At 44.1% G+C, this 20,954-nt stretch overlaps 1 protein-coding gene across 2 annotated transcripts in view; it reads right to left on the bottom strand.

Moving 5' to 3' along the window:
• Positions 1 to 18,791, bottom strand: part of LOC106572571 (ciliary neurotrophic factor receptor subunit alpha) — a 329,676-nt gene extending 310,885 nt beyond the window's left edge. For both annotated transcript variants that reach the window (XM_045694243.2, XM_082957103.1), the window contains exon 1: positions 18,610 to 18,791. The gene's annotated coding sequence lies outside the window, so the exon portion shown is untranslated. The remainder of the gene's footprint in view (positions 1 to 18,609) is intronic.
• Between the last annotated feature and the right edge of the window lie 2,163 nt (positions 18,792 to 20,954).

Here is a 20,954-nt window from a genome sequence, read left to right on the forward strand (position 1 = left end):
GGAAGACCTGGGAAACATTGCCAAGCCCATGTAGGTCGTGTGAAGTTGAATGAATGCAGAATGCTTAAGAGAAAACAATCTTATCGTGGCTCTTCTCAGGGGGATTACTGCTCCTGGGGTTTCTGCAGGTTAGCCCCATCAGATAGAGCCAACTATCCTTGAAGTTTTCCTGTTTAGGAATGACATTCTCACTTGAAAAAGTAGCACACACAGACACTTACGCAGACAGACACACACAAAAACACACACACACACACACACATGCGCTCACAGGCACACACAAAAACACACACAAACACACACACTGTTACTACAACTGCTACACCACACACACATAGCTACTGCAGGCTACACAGACAGTACAGTTATACATATCAGTCTGATGCTAATAATACAGGCTACACAGACAGTACAGTTATACATATCAGTCTGATGCTAATAATACAGGCTACACAGACAGTACAGTTATACATATCAGTCTGATGCTAATAATACAGGCTACACAGACAGTACAGTTATACATATCAGACTGATGCTAATAATACAGGCTACACAGACAGTACAGTTATACATATCAGACTGATGCTAATAATACAGGCTACACAGACAGTACAGTTATACATATCAGTCTGATGCTAATAATACAGGCTACACAGACAGTACAGTTATACATATCAGTCTGATGCTAATAATACAGGCTACACAGACAGTACAGTTATACATATCAGTCTGATGCTAATAATACAGGCTACACAGACAGTACAGTTATACATATCAGACTGATGCTAATAATACAGGAATTGTGAAACAAACAAGAAATAAGACAATAAAACAGAAAACGTGCATAACTATTCACCCACCCAAAAGTGTTTTTTTTTTTTTATTTCACCAGTTGAGAACAAGTTCTCATTCCCACCTGCGACCTGGCCAAGATAAAGCAAAGCAGTGCGACACAAATAACAACACAGAGAAACACATGGGATAAACAAAACATACAGTCAATAACACAATAGAAAAATCTATATACCTTGTGTGCAAATGAAGTAAGATTAGGGAGGTAAGGCAATAAATAGGCCAGAGAAATAATTACAATGTAGCTATTAAACACTGGAGTGATAGATGTGCAGAAGATGAATGTGCATTTAGAGGGCTATTTACAGATGGGCTTTGTACAGGTGCAATGATCGTTAAGCTGCTCTGACAGCTGATGCTTAAAGTTAGTGAGGGAGATACAAGACTCCAGCTTCAGTGATTTTTGCAATTCGTTCCAGTCATTGGTAGCAGACAACTGAAAGGAAAGGCGGCCAAAGAGGAGTTGGCTTTGGGGATGACCAGTGAAATATACCTGCTGGAGAGCGTGCTACAGGTGGGTGCTGCTATCGTGACCAGTGAGCTGAGATAAGGCGGGGCTTTACCTATCATAGACTTATAGATGACCTGGAGCCAGTGGGTCTGGCGACGAATATGTAGTGAGGGCCAGCCAACGAGAGCGAACAGGTCGCAGTGGTGGGTAGTATATGGGGCTTTGGTGACAAAACGGATGGCACTGTGATAGACCACATCCAGTTTGCTGAGTAAAGTGTGGGAGGCTATTTTGTAAATGACATCGCCGAAGTCAGTGATCGGTAGGATGGTCAGTTTTACGAGGGTATGTTTGGCAGCATGGGTGAAGGAGGCTTTGTTGCGAAATAGGAAGCCGATTCTAGATTTCATTTTGGATTGGAGATGCTTAATGTGAGTCTGGAAGGAGAGTTTACAGTCTAACCAGACACCTAGGTATTTATAGTTGTCCACATATTCTAGGTCAGAACCGTCCAGAGTAGTGATGCTAGACGGGTGGGCGGGTGAGGGCAGCGATCGGTTGAAAAGCATGCATTTAGTTTTACTTGCATTTAAGAGCAGTTGGAGGCCACGGAAGGAGTGTTGTACGGCGCTGAATCTTGTCTGGAGGTTTGTTATTACAGTTAACACTTTGTAGATCCACCTTTTGCAGCAATTACAGCTGCAAGTCTCTTGGGGTATGTCTCTATAAGCTTGGCACATCTAGCCACTGGGATTTTTGCCCATTCTTCAAGGCAAAACTGCTCCAGCTCCTTCAAGTTGGATGGGTTCCGCTGGTGTACAGCAATCTTTAAGTCAGACCACAGATTCTCAATTGGATTGAGGTCTGGGCTTTGATTTGGCCATTCCAACACATTTAAATGTTTCCCCTTAAACCACTTGAGTGTTGCTTTAGCAGTATGCTTAGGGTCATTGTCCTGCTGGAAGGTGAACCTCCGCCCCAGTCTCAAATCTCTGGAAGACTGAAAAAGGTTTCCCTTAAGAATTTCCCTGTATTTAGCGCCATCCATCATTCCTTCAATTCTGACCAGCTTCCCAGTCCCTGCCGATGAAAACATCCTCACAGCATAATGCTGCAGGGATGCGTTTTCCTTGATGGCCAAAAAGCTAAATTTACATTTCATTAATTGACTTAGTTCTTTTGTTGAAGCACCTTGGGCAGTGATTACAGCCTTGAGTCTTCAAAGCCACTCCTGTGTTGTCTTGGCTGTGTGCTTAGGGTCGTTGTCCTATTGGAAGGTGAACCTTCTCCACAGTCTAAGGTCCTGAGAGCTCTGGAGTAGGTTTTTATCAAGGATCACTCTTGCTCCATTCATCTTTCCCTTGATCTTGACTAGTCTCCCAGTCCCTGCCGCTGAAAAACATCCCCACAGCATGATGGTGCCACCACCATGCTTCACAGTAGGGATGGTGCCAGGTTTCCTCCAGACGTGATGCTTGGCATTCAGGCCAAAGAGTTCAATCTTGGTGTCATCAGACCAGAGAATATTGTTTCTCATGGTCAGTCTTTAGGTGCCTTTTGGCAAACGCCCAGCGGGCTGTAAAGTGTCTTTTTTCTGAGGAGTGACTTCCGTCTGGCCACTTTACTATGAAGGTCTTATTGGTGGAGTGCTGCAGAGATGATTGTCCATTTGGAAGGTTCTCCCATTTCCACAAAGGAACTCTGTAGCTCGGTCAGAGTGACCATCGGGTTCTTGGTCACCTCCCTGACCAAGGACCTTCTCCCCCGATTGTTCAGTTTGGCTGGGTGGCCAGCTCTAGCAAAAGTCTTGGTGGTTCCAAACTTCTTCCATTTAAGAATGATGGAGGCCACTGTGTTCTTGGGGACCTTCAATGCTGCAGAAATTTGTTGGTACCTTTCCCAGACCTGTGCCTCAACACAATCCTGTCTCTGAGCTCTTCGGACAATTCCTTCTACCTCCTGGCTTGGTTTTTGCTCTGACATGCACTGTCAACTGTGGGACCTTATATAGACAGGTTTATTCCTTTCCAAATCATGTCTAATCAATTTATTTCTTTACTTACCTATTATTCACCTAATATATATGTGTATATATTATATATTAAAATATATTATTATTTTTAATTGCACTGCTGGTTAGAGCCTGTAAGTAAGCATTTCACTGTAAGGTCTACACCTGTTGTATTCGGCACACTCAATAAACTTTGATTTGATTTGATGGAAAAAGTCAATAGGTCTGAATACTTCCAAATGCAATGTTTTGGCGTGTATTTAAATGATGACAAAGCATTCATTATAAAACGGTTTGCTTTGATAATCGATGCTGATTGGATGAGTGCAGGCACATTTATGCCTGCTAGCAGTTCCATCTGAATGATCACAGCTCCTCCATCAGAATATCACGCTGCTGAATCATCTCTTGTATTTATCTCAAATAGAATATCATGTTGCTGTCTGAATCATCTCTTGTATTTATCTGAACACAGATCTTCCAACATGAGAGTGGCAATCATAACCATCATAACCTTCAGTGCTCAGTTGTCTACACGAAGTCTGTCCCCAAACAATTTGATTTGCTGGTTTAAAGTATTAAACTTTCAAATAGCTCTTTGTTGACTGTTGCTGTGTGCTATCTTCCTCCATCAGCACCGGCCTGTACCCTACCTGCCCTGACCTCTCTCCTGGTCCCTTACACTAAGTCTGAATTTGTCCTGCTAGGTGACCTAAACTGGGACATGCTTAAACCACCTGACCAAGTCCTAAAGCAATGGGACTCCCTAAATCCTTCTCAGATTATTACCAATCCCACAAGGTATGACTCCAAACACCCAGAAAAGTCTACTCTCCTCAGTTAACCTCACAAATAATCCTGATAGCAATTAGTCTGGTGTTTTCTATAATGACCTTAGTGATCACTGTTTTACAGCCTGTGTTAGTAAAGGCTGTTCAGTGAAACGACCTGTCCTGATTTGTCATAGATGCTTGCTAATAAACTTGAATGAGCAGGCCTTCCTTCATGAACTGACCTCTGTAAAATGGTATAGAATCAGCTTGATCCCCTTTGTCGAAGAGGCTTGGACCTTATTTTTTGATATTTTCAGTGGTATTGTTAACAAACACGCCCCCATAAAGAAAATGAAAACTAATAACAGGTTCAGCCCCTGGTTCAACCGTGATCTTGCAGAGTTACTCCACCTCAAGAACTGCATTTGGCGAAAGGCTCGGCACACACATAGTCAGGCTGACTGGCTCTCATTCAGGCAAATGAGAAATAAGTGCACTCAGGCTTTCCGGAAGGCCAAAGTTAGTTACTTTAAGGAGCAGTTCTCTCTCTGTGGGTCTAACCCCAAGAAGTTCTGGAAAACGGTTAAAGACCTGGAGAATAAACCCTTCTCCTCACAGCTGCTCATGTCCCTTAATGATGATGTGGTTGTTGCTGACAAGAAGCACATGGCAGAGCTCTTTAATCACCACTTCATTAAGTCAGGATTCCTATTTGACTCAGCCATAACTGATTGCCAGTCCAACATTTCTTCATCTCCCATCCCTTCTTTGTGACTATCCCCTATGCTTCTCCCTCTTTTTCCCCTGCCTCGCTACAAAGTTTCTCCCTGCAGGCGGTCACTGAGTCCGAGGTGCTAAAGGAGCTCCTGAAACTTGACCCCCCAAAAATATCTGGGTCAGATGGTTTAGACCCTTTCTTCTTTAAGGTTGCTGCCCCTATCATAACCAAACCTATCCCTGACCTTTATAACCTGTCTCTCCTTTCTGGGGAGGTTCCCATTGCTTGGAAGGCAGCCACGGTTCGTGCTTTATTAACCCTCCTGGTGTGTTCCGGTCGAATGGTACCGAAGTTTTCTCTCAGAAAAATGTAGTTCATTTAATCTGATTGCCATATTAGCATATAAACTTGAGTTCAGGCATATGTCCATTCCTCAGATGGACACACTTCATCTCCCAGACCCCCACATGCATGTGTGTTTGAGCAGACACACACACACACACACACACACACACACACACACACACACACACACACACACACACACACACACACACACACACACACACACACACACACACACCTCACTCCCCTTTTTGGCTTCCATGGCAACCCCCACGGGAACCTTTCCCCAATAGAATCTTTTCCCCCACGGGAACCACACCTGTTGGAATTCTCACAAACAATCACAACATTGTTTCAATAATATATAGAACTTTTCTTGCAGCTCTGGTATATAAAGCTTTTTGAGGCCTTGCTCACAATTCATTCTGTGGCAGCACAATGATCAAACGATATACTGTATGTGAGGCTCTTGATCATATCTTTGATTATGACACTGGTGAGGAGGAGAGAGTCCTTGTTAAACTTTGACACAAAGTAGTCTGTGATAAATAGCACAATATGTTTCATCTGAGTATTTGTTATAGTCAGAATAATCCATACATTATGCTTTTTTTTTTTTTTTTTTTTACCCAAAAACGACTTGTATGAGCTCAGCTCAATGAGGCCTACAGGCCATAAATAGCAAATAGAAGTTCAAAACTTGAAATGTTCACAAAAACTTAAGTTGATAAAAAGATCTAACACAACATTAGGTGATAATATATTATTATGGATTTATAATCAGCTATAATGTGGCGGTCATTTTGGACCGGGAACACAGAATGAATTAACATGAAACGAACACAACAGGAGGGTTAAAGTGGAAGATCAAGCTGATCCCAACTGTTATAGGCCTATTTCTATTTTGCCCTGTTTATCGAAAGTGTTGGAAAAGCTTGTCAATAATCAACTGACTGGCTTTCTTGATGTCTATAGTATTCTCTCAGGTATGCAATCTGGCTTCCGCTCAGGTTATGGATGTGTCACTGCAACCTTAAAGGTCCTCAATGATGTCACCATTGCCCTTGATTCTAAGCAATATTGTGCTGCTATTCTTATTGACTTGGCCAAGGCTTTTGATACGGTAGACCATTCCATTCTTGTGGGCCGGCTAAGGAGTATTAGTGTCTCTGAGGGGTCTTTGACCTGGTTTGCTAACTACCTCTCTCAAAGAGTGCAGTGTATAAAGTCAGAAGATCTGCTGTCTCAGCCACTGCCTGTCACCAAGGGAGTACCCCAAGGCTCAATCCTAGGCCCCCCAGCATAGCTCAGGCAGTAGGATGCTCTCTCATCCACTTATATGCTGATGATACAGTCTTATACTCAGCTGGCCCCTTCCCAGATTTTGTGTTAAATGCTCTACAACAAAGCTTTCTTAGTGTCCAACAAGCTTTCTCTACCCTTAACCAAGACAAAGGTCCTGTGGTTTGGTAAGAAGAATGTCCCTCTCCCCACAGATGTGATTACTACCTCTGAGGGTTTAAAGCTTGAGGTAGTCACCTCATACAAGTACTTGGGAGTATGGCTAGACGGTACACTGTCCTTTTCTCAAAGCTGCAGGCTACAGTTAAATCTAGACTTGGTTTCCTCTATCGTAATCGCTCCTCTTTCACCCCAGCTGCCAAACTAACCCTAATTCAGATGACCATCCTACCCATGCTAGATTACGGAGACATAATTTATAGATCAGCAGGTAAGGGTGCTCTCGAGTGGCTAGATGTTCTTTACCATTCGGCCATCAGATTTGCCACCAATGCTCCTTATAGAACACATCACTGCACTCTATACTCCTCTGTATACTTGTCATCTCTGATTACCATTCGCAAGACCCACTGGTTGATACTTATTTATAAAACCCTCTTAGGCCTCACTCCCCCCCATCTGAGATATCTACTGCAGCCCTCATCCTCCACATGCAACACCCGTTCTGCCAGTCACATTCTGTTAAAGGTCCCCAAACCACACACATCCCTGGGTCGCTCCTCTCTTCAGTTCGCTGCAGCAAGCGACTGGAACGAGCTGCAACAAACACTCAAACTGGACAGTTTTATCTCCATCTCTTCATTCAAAGACTCAATCATGGACACTCTTACTGACAGCTGTGGCTGCTTTGCGTGATGTATTGTTGTCTCTACCTTCGTGATCTTTGTGCTATTTGTCTGTGCCCAATAATGTTTGTAACATGTGTTGTCCTGCTACCATGTTGTGTTGCTGCCATGTTGTTGTCATGTTGTGTTGCTATCATGTTGTGTTGCTGCCTTGCTATGTTGTTGTCTTAGGTCTCTCTTTATGTAGTGTTGTGTTGTCTCTCTTGTCGTGATGTGTGTTTTGTTCTATATTTATATTGAATTTATTTTTATTTTTAATCCCAGCCCCCGTCCCCGCAGGAGGCCTTTTGCATTTTGGTAGGCCGTCATTGTAAATAAGAAGTTGTTCTTAACTGACTTGCCTAGTTAAATAAAATAAATAAATAAAATAAAATAAATTAAACAATTTGTAGTGACAGCCTAACTCAGACTTGGGGAAATATGAGAGGAGATAAAACCTACCATAGAAATGTGTTGGTCATCAGACAGCAGAGAGAAAAGAGAGAGCCAGTTCCTCATTCCTCTTCCCTCTGCCTCTTTTCAGAACCAGCTGACTGAAGACACAACTCTTTTCTCTGAGCTCTCCTGGTCTACAGACTCTCTGCTTTGCAGCGCTAGCTTCCAATTTGTAGTCTTGGTGTATGTTAGGGTGGGGAGCATGGACCCCTCTTTCTCTGATCCCTCCTTACACGCTACCGTCACCCCCCCTCACCCCTTCTCTCCCATCTCCTCCCTCTCTGATCATTCCTAACTCTCTCCCCCTCTCTCCCCTCTCTCCCTCCCCTCCCTCTCCCCTCCCTCTCTGATCACTCCTAACTCTCTTTCCCCTCTCTCCCCCCTCATCCCTCTCTGATCACTCCTAACTCTCTCTCCCCTCTCTCCCCCTCTCTCTCTCTCCCCTCCCTTTCCCCTCCCTCTCTGATCACCCCTAACTCTCTCCCCATCTCTCCCCTCCCTCTCTGATCACTCCTAACTCTCTCACCCTTCCTCCCTCTCTCCTCTCTCTCTGATCATTCCTAAATCTCTCACCCCTCTCATCTCTCTCTGATCACTCCTAACTCTCTCACCCTTCCTCCCTCTCTCTCCCCCTCTCTCTCCCCTCCCTCTCTGATCAGTCCTAACTCTCTCCCCTCTCTCCCCCCTCTCTCATCTCTCTGTGATCATTCCTAAATCTCTCCCCCCTCTCATTCTCTCTGATCACTCCTAACTCTCTCTCCCCCTCTCTCCCCCTCTCTCTCGTCTCTATCTGATCACTGCTAACTCTCTCTCCCCATTTCTCTGATCCCTCCTAACTCGGACATCTGGTTCAGGAAGATGATCCAGAGGGTAAGTATGTTAAGGGAAATATTATAACAGTTTTATTTAATTTTGTTGAACTTTTTCAATCATACACACAGTTGGAAGGTGGGACTAGAAGATGAAAAAGACCTGGGCTCCAATCACATGTTAGACAAATACCTGGGCTCCAATCAAACCTTAGACAAATACCTGGGCTCCAATCACATGTTAGACAAATACCTGGGCTCCAATCAAACCTTAGAAAAATACCTGGGCTCCAATCAAACCTTAGACAAATACCTGGGCTCCAATCAAACCTTAGAAAAATACCTGGGCTCCAATCAAACCTTAGAAAAATACCTGGGCTCCAATCAAACCTTAGAAAAATACCTGGGCTCCAATCAAACCTTAGAAAAATACCTGGGCTCCAATCAAACCTTAGAAAAATACCTGGGCTCCAATCAAACCTTAGAAAAATACCTGGGCTCCAATCAAACCTTAGAAAAATACCTGGGCTCCAATCAAACCTTAGACAAATACCTGGGCTCCAATCAAACCTTAGACAAATACCTGGGCTCCAATCAAACCTTAGAAAAATACCTGGGCTCCAATCAAACCTTAGAAAAATACCTGGGCTCCAATCAAACCTTAGAAAAATACCTGGGCTCCAATCAAACCTTAGAAAAATACCTGGGCTCCAATCACATGTTAGACAAATACCTGGGCTCCAATCAAACCTTAGAAAAATACCTGGGCTCCAATCAAACCTTAGAAAAATACCTGGGCTCCAATCAAACCTTAGACAAATACCTGGGCTCCAATCAAACCTTAGAAAAATACCTGGGCTCCAATCAAACCTTAGAAAAATAACTGGGCTCCAATCAAACCTTAGAAAAATACCTGGGCTCCAATCAAACCTTAGAAAAATACCTGGGCTCCAATCAAACCTTAGAAAAATACCTGGGCTCCAATCAAACCTTAGAAAAATACCTGGGCTCCAATCAAACCTTAGAAAAATACCTGGGCTCCAATCAAACCTTAGACAAATACCTGGGCTCCAATCAAACCTTAGACAAATACCTGGGCTCCAATCAAACCTTAGAAAAATACCTGGGCTCCAATCAAACCTTAGAAAAATACCTGGGCTCCAATCAAACCTTAGAAAAATACCTGGGCTCCAATCAAACCTTAGAAAAATACCTGGGCTCCAATCACATGTTAGACAAATACCTGGGCTCCAATCAAACCTTAGAAAAATACCTGGGCTCCAATCAAACCTTAGAAAAATACCTGGGCTCCAATCAAACCTTAGACAAATACCTGGGCTCCAATCAAACCTTAGAAAAATACCTGGGCTCCAATCAAACCTTAGAAAAATACCTGGGCTCCAATCAAACCTTAGAAAAATACCTGGGCTCCAATCAAACCTTAGAAAAATACCTGGGCTCCAATCAAACCTTAGAAAAATACCTGGGCTCCAATCAAACCTTAGAAAAATACCTGGGCTCCAATCAAACCTTAGACAAATACCTGGGCTCCAATCAAACCTTAGACAAATACCTGGGCTCCAATCAAACCTTAGACAAATACCTGGGCTCCAATCAAACCTTAGAAAAATACCTGGGCTCCAATCAAACCTTAGAAAAATACCTGGGCTCCAATCAAACCTTAGAAAAATACCTGGGCTCCAATCACATGTTAGACAAATACCTGGGCTCCAATCAAACCTTAGAAAAATACCTGGGCTCCAATCAAACCTTAGAAAAATACCTGGGCTCCAATCAAACCTTAGAAAAATACCTGGGCTCCAATCAAACCTTAGAAAAATACCTGGGCTCCAATCAAACCTTAGAAAAATACCTGGGCTCCAATCAAACCTTAGACAAATACCTGGGCTCCAATCAAACCTTAGAAAAATACCTGGGCTCCAATCAAACCTTAGAAAAATACCTGGGCTCCAATCAAACCTTAGAAAAATACCTGGGCTCCAATCACATGTTAGACAAATACCTGGGCTCCAATCAAACCTTAGAAAAATACCTGGGCTCCAATCAAACCTTAGACAAATACCTGGGCTCCAATCAAACCTTAGACAAATACCTGGGCTCCAATCAAACCTTAGAAAAATACCTGGGCTCCAATCAAACCTTAGAAAAATACCTGGGCTCCAATCAAACCTTAGAAAAATACCTGGGCTCCAATCAAACCTTAGAAAAATACCTGGGCTCCAATCAAACCTTAGACAAATACCTGGGCTCCAATCAAACCTTAGACAAATACCTGGGCTCCAATCAAACCTTAGAAAAATACCTGGGCTCCAATCAAACCTTAGACAAATACCTGGGCTCCAATCAAACCTTAGACAAATACCTGGGCTCCAATCAAACCTTAGACAAATACCTGGGCTCCAATCAAACCTTAGAAAAATACCTGGGCTCCAATCAAACCTTAGAAAAATACCTGGGCTCCAATCAAACCTTAGAAAAATACCTGGGCTCCAATCAAACCTTAGAAAAATACCTGGGCTCCAATCACATGTTAGACAAATACCTGGGCTCCAATCAAACCTTAGAAAAATACCTGGGCTCCAATCAAACCTTAGAAAAATACCTGGGCTCCAATCAGCGTAGGCACAAATCACTGTGAAAACGCAAGTGAATGTCTGCTTGAGAGTGTACGTAAATGTACGTACAGCCATGGCCCTTTGCCAAGTGGTGGAGTGAGCGACCTGCTTGTCATGCATAGAATGTTGAAAATGTGTACAATTGTGAGAGTAGTAATTCAAAAAAATATATATATTTCATTTTATTTCCATTGTGAATTCATGCTACATATCGTGACATGATATATATAATCTGACCACATTTGTGCATTTATTACGATGATAATCCATATAAAGTCATTCTTTAAATTAGAGGCATGTGTGAAAGTGGAACGGTTGCGTAAATACTATAAAACACTGAGATAATGGGAAATACAATGAGAGACGGCTAATTTTGCTCTGTTGGAAGATTTCGCACACGCTGCATTTCGTAGATTAACGAGTTTTCAGAGACCGGTGGGACTTTTTTTTTAGCAGAAAGTACAGATTGGCTCATCAGATATCGTATCCCAAAACCAATCTTGTAGGATTAAAGATATAATTTAAAAATGCAAACATGACATTCCAGGGCTATCCACCCTCGGGTTTTTTGGCAACGGGCTTTTTCCAGTGGGAGTTTGCCGATCGGCATCTCACAGCCCTCGATGAGTCAATTTTTGTTGATGCAATCGTCACCAAAAAGAACAGAAACACATACAATGTCCATACACCCTCGCACAACAGGTGGAAGTCAAGAGGGTTTCTTTGCCATGATGCCATCAACTGGTTCTCAAATACGAACACAGCAACAGAAGGCACCCACATCTCCTTTAAAGCACCGTCCCAAAACGATTTCAACTGTGTAAACAGAAAGTCGCAGCTGAATGCGGTGGCCAGGTGGTATGAACGACTCGTTCATTCTGCAGAACAGCAATGTTGGTCTGTACATCTACAGGAGGGGGCTGTTGAGGATGGACGGCCTATTGGTGAGTGTTGCCGACTCATTTGAAGGATGTTTGTTATAGCAACCTGAATAATCCGAATGGTCCTCTCTATGTAGCTATGGTTTCGTTTTTTTTTCATGGTCAAAGCAAAACTGAACGAGCCCCCCAAAAAACTTTTGGTTGTTTTCAATATCTGATGGTAGCACCTCTATTCAAATCTGACACCATCACCTCTATTCAAATCTGACACCATCACCTCTATTCAAATCTGACACCATCACCTCTATTCAAATCTGACACCATCACCTCTATTCAAATCTGACACCAGCACCTCTATTCAAATCTGACACCAGCACCTCTATTCAAATTTGACACCAGCACCTCTATTCAAATCTGACACCAGCACCTCTATTCAAATCTGACACCAGCACCTCTATTCAAATCTGACACCAGCACCTCTATTCAAATCTGACACCAGCACCTCTATTCAAATCTGACACCAGCACCTCTATTCAAATCTGACACCAGCACCTCTATTCAATATCTGACACCAGCACCTCTATTCAATATCTGACACCAGCATCTCTATTCAATATCTGATGGTAGCATCTCTATTTAATATCTGATGGTAGCATCTTTAATCAATATCTGATGGTAGCATCTCTATTCAATATCTGATGGTAGCATCTCTATTCAATATCTGATGGTAGAATCTCTATTCAATATCTGATGGTAGCATCTCTATTTAATATCTGATGGTAGCATCTCTATTTAATATCTGATGGTAGAATCTCTATTCAATATCTGATGGTAGCATCTCTAATCAATATCTGATGGTAGCATCTCTATTCAATATCTGATGGTAGCATCTCTATTCAATATCTGATGGTAGCTTCTCTATTCAATATCTGATGGTAGCATCTCTATTTAATATCTGATGGTAGCATCTCTATTTAATATCTGATGGTAGCATCTCTATTCAATATCTGATGGTAGCATCTCTATTTAATATCTGATGGTAGCATCTCTATTCAATATCTGATGGTAGCATCTCTATTCAATATCTGATGGTAGCATCTCTATTTAATATCTGATGGTAGCATCTCTATTCAATATCTGATGGTAGCATCTCTGTTTAATATCTGATGGTAGCATCTCTATTCAATATCTGATGGTAGCATCTCTATTCAATATCTGATGGTAGCATCTCTGTTTCAGTCTGAAAAAAAAGCTTTATTTGGTTTTCCTGTTGTATTCATGGTATGTTATATATCAGTGGCTATCTACGACCGGTATGTTATATTTTCCCCACAGGCTTTAAAGGGATGATTTTGACCTGAAGCTGAGAACAGCTGTTATATATCAGTGGCTATCTACGACCGGTGTGTGTATCACTCTCACAGTTTTTTTTTTTAACTGAACCTTTATTTAACGAGGCAAGTCAGTTTTGAACAAATGCTTATTTACAATGACGGCCTACGCCGGCCAAACCTGGACAACGATGTGCCAATTGTGCGCCGCCCTATGGGACTCCCAATCACGGCCTGATGTGATACAGCCTGGCTACATCTCACTTCTTTATGCACACCAACATTCAACATTCAGTTCGTAAGTAGTATTTTAGAACAGTTTCTAGACAATGTTAAGAAATTATACCCCTGGGCTTTAATCACACCTGTAGCGAAGAAACAGGGGAGCGGAGTTGAATCAAACCCTAGTCCCTATTTAGTGCGCTGTAGGGCTTTGGTAGGGCTCTGGTGAAAAATAGTGCACTATGTAGGGAGTAGGGCAACCCAGGTCAAAAGCAGCTCTCCCTCTCTCTCTCTCCTCTCAGAGGGGCATCAATCAGACTGTTAGTGTCCTCTCTCTCCCTCTCTCTCTCTCCTCTCAGAGGGGCATCAATCAGACTGTTAGTGTCCTCTCTCTCTCTCCTCTCAGAGGGCATCAATCAGACTGTTAGTGTCCTCTCTCTCTCCCTCTCTCTCTCCCTCTCCCTCACTCCTGAGGGGCATCAATCAGACTGTTAGTGTCCTCCCTCTCCCTCTCTCTCCCTCCCTCCTCCGAGGGGCATCAATCAGACTGTTAGTGTCCTCTCTCTCCCTCTCTCTCTCCTCTCAGAGGGGCATCAATCAGACTGTTAGTGTCCTCTCTCTCCCTCTCTCTCTCTCCTCTCCTCCGAGGGGCATCAATCAGACTGTTAGTGTCCTCTCTCTCCCTCTCTCTCTCCTCTCAGAGGGGCATCAATCAGACTGTTAGTGTCCTCTCTCTCCCTCTCTCTCTCTCCTCTCCTCCGAGGGGCATCAATCAGACTGTTAGTGTCCTCTCTCTCCCTCTCTCTCTCTCCTCTCAGAGGGGCATCAATCAGACTGTTAGTGTCCTCTCTCTCTCTCCTCCGAGGGGCATCAATCAGACTGTTAGTGTCCTCTCTCTCCCTCTCTCTCTCTCTCCCTCTCTCTCACTCCTCTCAGAGGGCATCAATCAGACTGTTAGTGTCCTCTCTCTCACTCCTCTCAGAGGGCATCAATCAGACTGTTAGTGTCCTCTCTCTCTCTCTCTCCCTCTCTCTCTCCTCTCAGAGGGGCATCAATCAGACTGTTAGTGTCCTCTCTCTCACTCCTCTCTCTCTCCTCTCAGAGGGCATCAATCAGACTGTTAGTGTCCTCTCTCTCTCTCCTGAGGGGCATCAATCAGACTGTTAGTGTCCTCTCTCTCTCTCCTGAGGGGCATCAATCAGACTGTTAGTGTCCTCTCTCTCTCTCCTCCGAGGGGCATCAATCAGACTGTTAGTGTCCTCTCTCTCACTCCTGAGGGGCATCAATCAGACTGTTAGTGTCCTCTCTCTCTCTCCTGAGGGGCATCAATCAGACTGTTAGTGTCCTCTCTCTCTCTCCTCCGAGGGGCATCAATCAGACTGTTAGTGTCCTCTCTCTCTCCTCTCAGAGGGCATCAATCAGACTGTTAGTGTCCTCTCTCTCTCCTCTCAGAGGGCATCAATCAGACTGTTAGTGTCCTCTCTCTCACTCCTGAGGGGCATCAATCAGACTGTTAGTGTCCTCTCTCTCTCTCTCTCTCTCTCCTCTCAGAGGGGCATCAATCAGACTGTTAGTGTCCTCTCTCTCACTCCTGAGGGGCATCAATCAGACTGTTAGTGTCCTCTCTCTCTCTCTCTCTCTCTCCTCTCAGAGGGGCATCAATCAGACTGTTAGTGTCCTCTCTCTCTCTCACTCCTGAGGGGAATCAATCAGACTGTTAGTGTCCTCTCTCTCACTCCTGAGGGGCATCAATCAGACTGTTAGTGTCCTCTCTCTCTCTCCTGAGGGGCATCAATCAGACTGTTAGTGTCCTCTCTCTCCCTCTCTCTCTCTCCTCTCAGAGGGCATCAATCAGACTGTTAGTGTCCTCTCTCTCCCTCTCTCTCTCCTCTCAGAGGGGCATCAATCAGACTGTTAGTGTCCTCTCTCTCTCTCTCCTCTCAGAGGGGCATCAATCAGACTGTTAGTGTCCTCTCTCTCACTCCTGAGGGGCATCAATCAGACTGTTAGTGTCCTCTCTCTCTCTCCTGAGGGGCATCAATCAGACTGTTAGTGTCCTCTCTCTCCCTCTCTCTCTCTCCTCTCAGAGGGCATCAATCAGACTGTTAGTGTCCTCTCTCTCCCTCACTCTCTCCTCTCAGAGGGGCATCAATCAGACTGTTAGTGTCCTCTCTCTCTCTCCTCTCAGAGGGCATCAATCAGACTGTTAGTGTCTTCTCTCTCCCTCTCTCTCTCTCCTCTCAGAGGGGCATCAATCAGACTGTTAGTGTCCTCTCTCTCTCTCCTCTCAGAGGGCATCAATCAGACTGTTAGTGTCTTCTCTCTCCCTCTCTCTCTCTCCTCTGAGGGGCATCAATCAGACTGTTAGTGTCCTCTCTCTCTCTCCTCTCAGAGGGGCATCAATCAGACTGTTAGTGTCCTCTCTCTCTCTCTCCTCTCAGAGGGCATCAATCAGACTGTTAGTGTCCTCTCTCTCTCTCCTCTCAGAGGGCATCAATCAGACTGTTAGTGTCCTCTCTCTCCCTCTCTCTCTCTCCTCTCAGAGGGGCATCAATCAGACTGTTAGTGTCCTCTCTCTCTCTCCTCTCAGAGGGCATCAATCAGACTGTTAGTGTCCTCTCTCTCTCTCACTCCTGAGGGGCATCAATCAGACTGTTAGTGTCCTCTCTCTCTCTCCTCTCAGAGGGGCATCAATCAGACTGTTAGTGTCCTCTCTCTCTCTCCTCTCAGAGGGCATCAATCAGACTGTTAGTGTCCTCTCTCTCACTCCTGAGGGGCATCAATCAGACTGTTAGTGTCCTCTCTCTCTCTCCTCTCAGAGGGCATCAATCAGACTGTTAGTGTCCTCTCTCTCTCTCTCTCTCTCTCCTCCGAGGGGCATCAATCAGACTGTTAGTGTCCTCTCTCTCTCTCCTCTCAGAGGGCATCAATCAGACTGTTAGTGTCCTCTCTCTCCCTCTCTCTCTCTCCTCTCAGAGGGCATCAATCAGACTGTTAGTGTCCTCTCTCTCCCTCTCTCTCTCCTCTCAGAGGGCATCAATCAGACTGTTAGTGTCCTCTCTCTCCCTCTCTCTCTCTCCTCTCAGAGGGTATCAATCAGACTGTTAGTGTCCTCTCTCTCTCTCCTCTCAGAGGGCATCAATCAGACTGTTAGTGTCCTCTCTCTCCCTCTCTCTCTCTCCTCTCAGAGGGCATCAATCAGACTGTTAGTGTCCTCTCTCTCTCTCCTCTCAGAGGGCCATCAATCAGACTGTTAGTGTCCTCTCTCTCTCTCTCTCTCTCTCTCCTTTCAGAGGGCATCAATCAGACTGTTAGTGTCCTCTCTCTCTTTCCTCTCAGAGGGCATCAATCAGACTGTTAGTGTCCTCTCTCTCTCTCCTCTCAGAGGACATCAATCAGACTGTTAGTGTCCTCTCTCTCTCCTCTCAGAGGGCATCAATCAGACTGTTAGTGTCCTCTCTCTCTCTCCTCTCAGAGGGGCATCAATCAGACTGGGTATGGGGCATGTGATAGAGGGTATGGGGTAGGGGATATGGGGTAGAGGGTATGTAGTAGGGGGCAGAGGTTAGAGGGGTAAGGGGTATCGGGTAGAGAGTAAGGAACATGCGGCTGGGCTAAAGCTAGTGAATTGGTTTACTTGGGGCTGGGTCAGGATCACCATTAGACATGTTACCTAACGACCAGCTCCCCGTCCAGAAATGTTACCTAACGACCAGCTCCCAGTCCAGAAATGTTGCCTAACGACCAGCTCCCAGTCCAGAAATGTTGCCTAACGACCAGCTCCCAGTCCAGAAATGTCACCTAACGACCAGCTTCCAGTCATGAAATATCAATAAATTAAGAGAACGTGACACCAGATATACAGTAACTGATATACAACACCAGATATACAGTTACTGATATATAACACCAGATATACAGTAACTGATATACAACACCAGATTTACAGTAAATGATATACAACACCAGATATACAGTAACTCATATACAACACCAGATATACAGTAACTGATATACAACACCAGATATACAGTAACTGATATACAACACCAGATATACAGTAACTGATATACAACACCAGATATACAGTAACTGATATACAACACCAGATATACAGTAACTGATATACAGTAACTGATATACAACACCAGATTTACAGTAACTGATTTACAACACCAGATATACAGTAACTGATATACAACACCAGATATGCAATAACATATACAAAAACAGAGGAAGAGAAAGAAGGGATTTTCACTAAAACGAATCAATCAGAGGAGGATAATGGGTTCCCTGCTGGAGAATTGACAAGGGTCATCCTGTCCCCTGACCTCTGCCATGGGGCCACAGGGAGAGAAAGGGCCACACATCGGAATCCTCAGCTAATTGTCTGGCCAGTGTCACTTACTTCAATGCCCTCCACTCTCTGCCTAATTCCTGTCTTTCTCTCTCGCTCTCTCCTAGCGCTCTCGCCCCGGCTCCCTCCGCTCTCTCTCTCTCCCTTTGCAAAGCATCTACTTTGTAACAGCGTGGCCAGAGAGAGAGAGAGAGAGAGAACTGCTTTTTTTTGATAGCGAGTGGGCAGCTGAGCAAAAGTGCATTTCATTAATAGCAGGTCCAAGATGCAACACAACTGTTTCCACCTGAATACATTCAATAGATCACTGAGGATCAGTATGTGTTTGAATGAATTAGACCATAGATGATCACTGAGGATCAGTATGTGTTTGAATGAATTAGACCATAGATGATCACTGAGGATCAGTATGTGTTTGAATGAAAGCCCCAGATAAAGCTAGAACACAGAAGCTGTAGTTCCATGTGATCCAAGCTGCAATCCACTGTCCTTCCATCCATCCTGAACTATTCAAATCATCTGATTATGAAGAAGACAGACATCCATATGTTTAATCTCTCTGTCAACTCTCCTTCAACCTCCAACAGACCGACAGATCCAGCAGAACCACACAGCAAAGCACAATGAAAGCAGGTACTCACTTGAAATATTTTGCGCTCTCCTCTTGTGCACTCTCGCTATCCTGTTCCTCTCTCCTCTGTATTAATGACAATGTGTGTTTCTCCAATCCAGAAAGTTGTTGTAGGTTAAGAAGGTAGGTTGATGTGTGAGCAGGACGAGCTGAGCTCTCTGTGTCTCTCTGTCAGTGTCTGGCTCTGTACTGGCTGAGGAGACTAAAGCATTTAAAAGACTCCCCATGTGACAAGCCCTGGCGAGAGAGAGAGAGAGAGAGAGAGAGAGAGAGAGAGAGAGAGAGAGAGAGAGAGAGAGAGAGAGCGAGAGGAAAACATTAGCATAACACTGTCTCTCTGTGACGACACAGCACCCCCTAGCCAACACTCACCGTACTGCAGGAACAGAGAGGACGAGAGAGAGAGCTACCTGCATCCCCCCACTAGAATCCCCATACTATAATGAAGACAGCTTCTCCATCCTACCTATATCCCCCCACTAGAATCCCCATACTTTAATGAAGACAGCTTCTCCATCCTACCTATATCCCCCCACTAGAATCCCCATACTTTAATGAAGACAGCTTCTCCATCCTACCTATATCCCCCCACTAGAATCCCCATACTATAATGAAGACAGCTTCTCCATCCTACCTATATCCCCCCACTAGAATCCCCATACTTTAATGAAGACAGCTTCTCCATCCTACCTATATCCCCCCACTAGAATCCCCATACTTTAATGAAGACAGCATCTCCATCCTACCTATATCCCCCCACTAGAATCCCCATACTTTAATGAAGACAGCTTCTTCATCCTACCTATATCCCCCCACTAGAATCCCCATACTTTAATGAAGACAGCATCTCCATCCTAGAGGGGGAAATAAATCATTTCCAGGCCCAGGGACATGTACTAGTCTATGGAGACATAAATGCCAGAACTGGCCAAGAACCTGACACCTTCAGCACACAGGGGGACAAACACCTACCTGGAGGTGACAGCATTCCCTCCCCCATATGCCCCCCTAGACACAACTATGACAACATAACCAACAAAAAAGGGTTACAACTCCTGCAGCTCTGTCGCACGCTGGGTATGCACATATGTAGTCAATGGTAGGCTTCGATGGGACTCCTATGGCAGGTACACCTATAGCTCATCTCTTGGCAGTAGTACTGGTATGTACGCCAGGACCAAATCTGAGAGATAGGTAGAGAGATAGGTAGGAGCAAGCCCATGTGATGCTTTGTAAATTAGCAGTAAAACAAAAATGTGCCCTAGACTTAACAGGAAGCCAATGTAGAGAGTCTAGCACTGGAGTAATATGATCAAATTTTTGGGTTCTAGTCAGTATTCTAGAAAGCCTTGTTTAACACTAACTGAAGTTTATTTAGTGCTTTATCCAGGTAGCCGGAGAGTAGAGCATTGCAGTAGTCTAATCTAGAAGTGACAAAAGCATGGATTAGTTTTTCTGAATCATTTTTGGACAAAAACGTTCAGACTTTTGCGAAGATGGAAAAAGAGGAATCAGGGTCCAGGGTAACGCCGAGGTCCTTCACAGTTTTATTTGAGACGACTGTACAACCATCCAGATGAATTGTCAGATCCAACAGCAGATCTCTTTGTTTCTTGGGACCTAGAACTAGCATCTCTGTTTTGTCTGAGTTAAAAAGTTAAACACCATCCACTTCCCTATGTCTGAAACATAGGCTTCTATGTTAGTCAATTTTTGGAGATTCACCATTTTTCATTGAAATGTACAGCTGTGTATTTCTAACAGATAAGTTCTAAACCCAGGCAAGAACATGTCCTTGTAGACCAATTAGGGTTTCTAATCTCTCCAAAAGAATGTGGTGATCGATGGTGTCAAAAATGTTACTAAGGCCTAGGAGCACGACGAAAGATGCAGAGCCTTGGTCTGATGCCATTAAAAGGTCATTGACCACCTTCAAACGTGTATTCTCAGTGCTATGATGGGGTCTAAAACCAGACTGAAGCATGTTGTATACATTATTTGTCTTCAGGAAGGCAGTGAGTTGCTGCGCAACAGCTTTGTGGGAGATTCGATATAGGCCTATAGTTGTTTACTTTTTCCAGATCAAAGTTTGGCTTTTTAAAGAGAGGCTTTATTACTGCCACTTTTAGTGAGTTTGGTAGACATCCGGTGGATAGGGAGACGTTTATTAAGTTCAACATAGGAGGGCCAAGCACAGGAAGTAGCTCTTTCTGTAATTTAGTTGGAATAGGGTTAGGGTTATCCAGTGTGCAGCTTGATGGTTTAGAGGCCATTACTATTTTCAGGAACGTGTCAAGAGATAAAGGATTAAAAAACTTGTGTCTCCATTGATTCTGGAAGATGTGTATTTCTATT

This window comes from Salmo salar, chromosome 01 (genome assembly GCF_965601325.2).
Source record: "Salmo salar chromosome 01, fSalSal1, whole genome shotgun sequence".
Taxonomy (NCBI): Eukaryota; Metazoa; Chordata; class Actinopteri; order Salmoniformes; family Salmonidae; genus Salmo; species Salmo salar.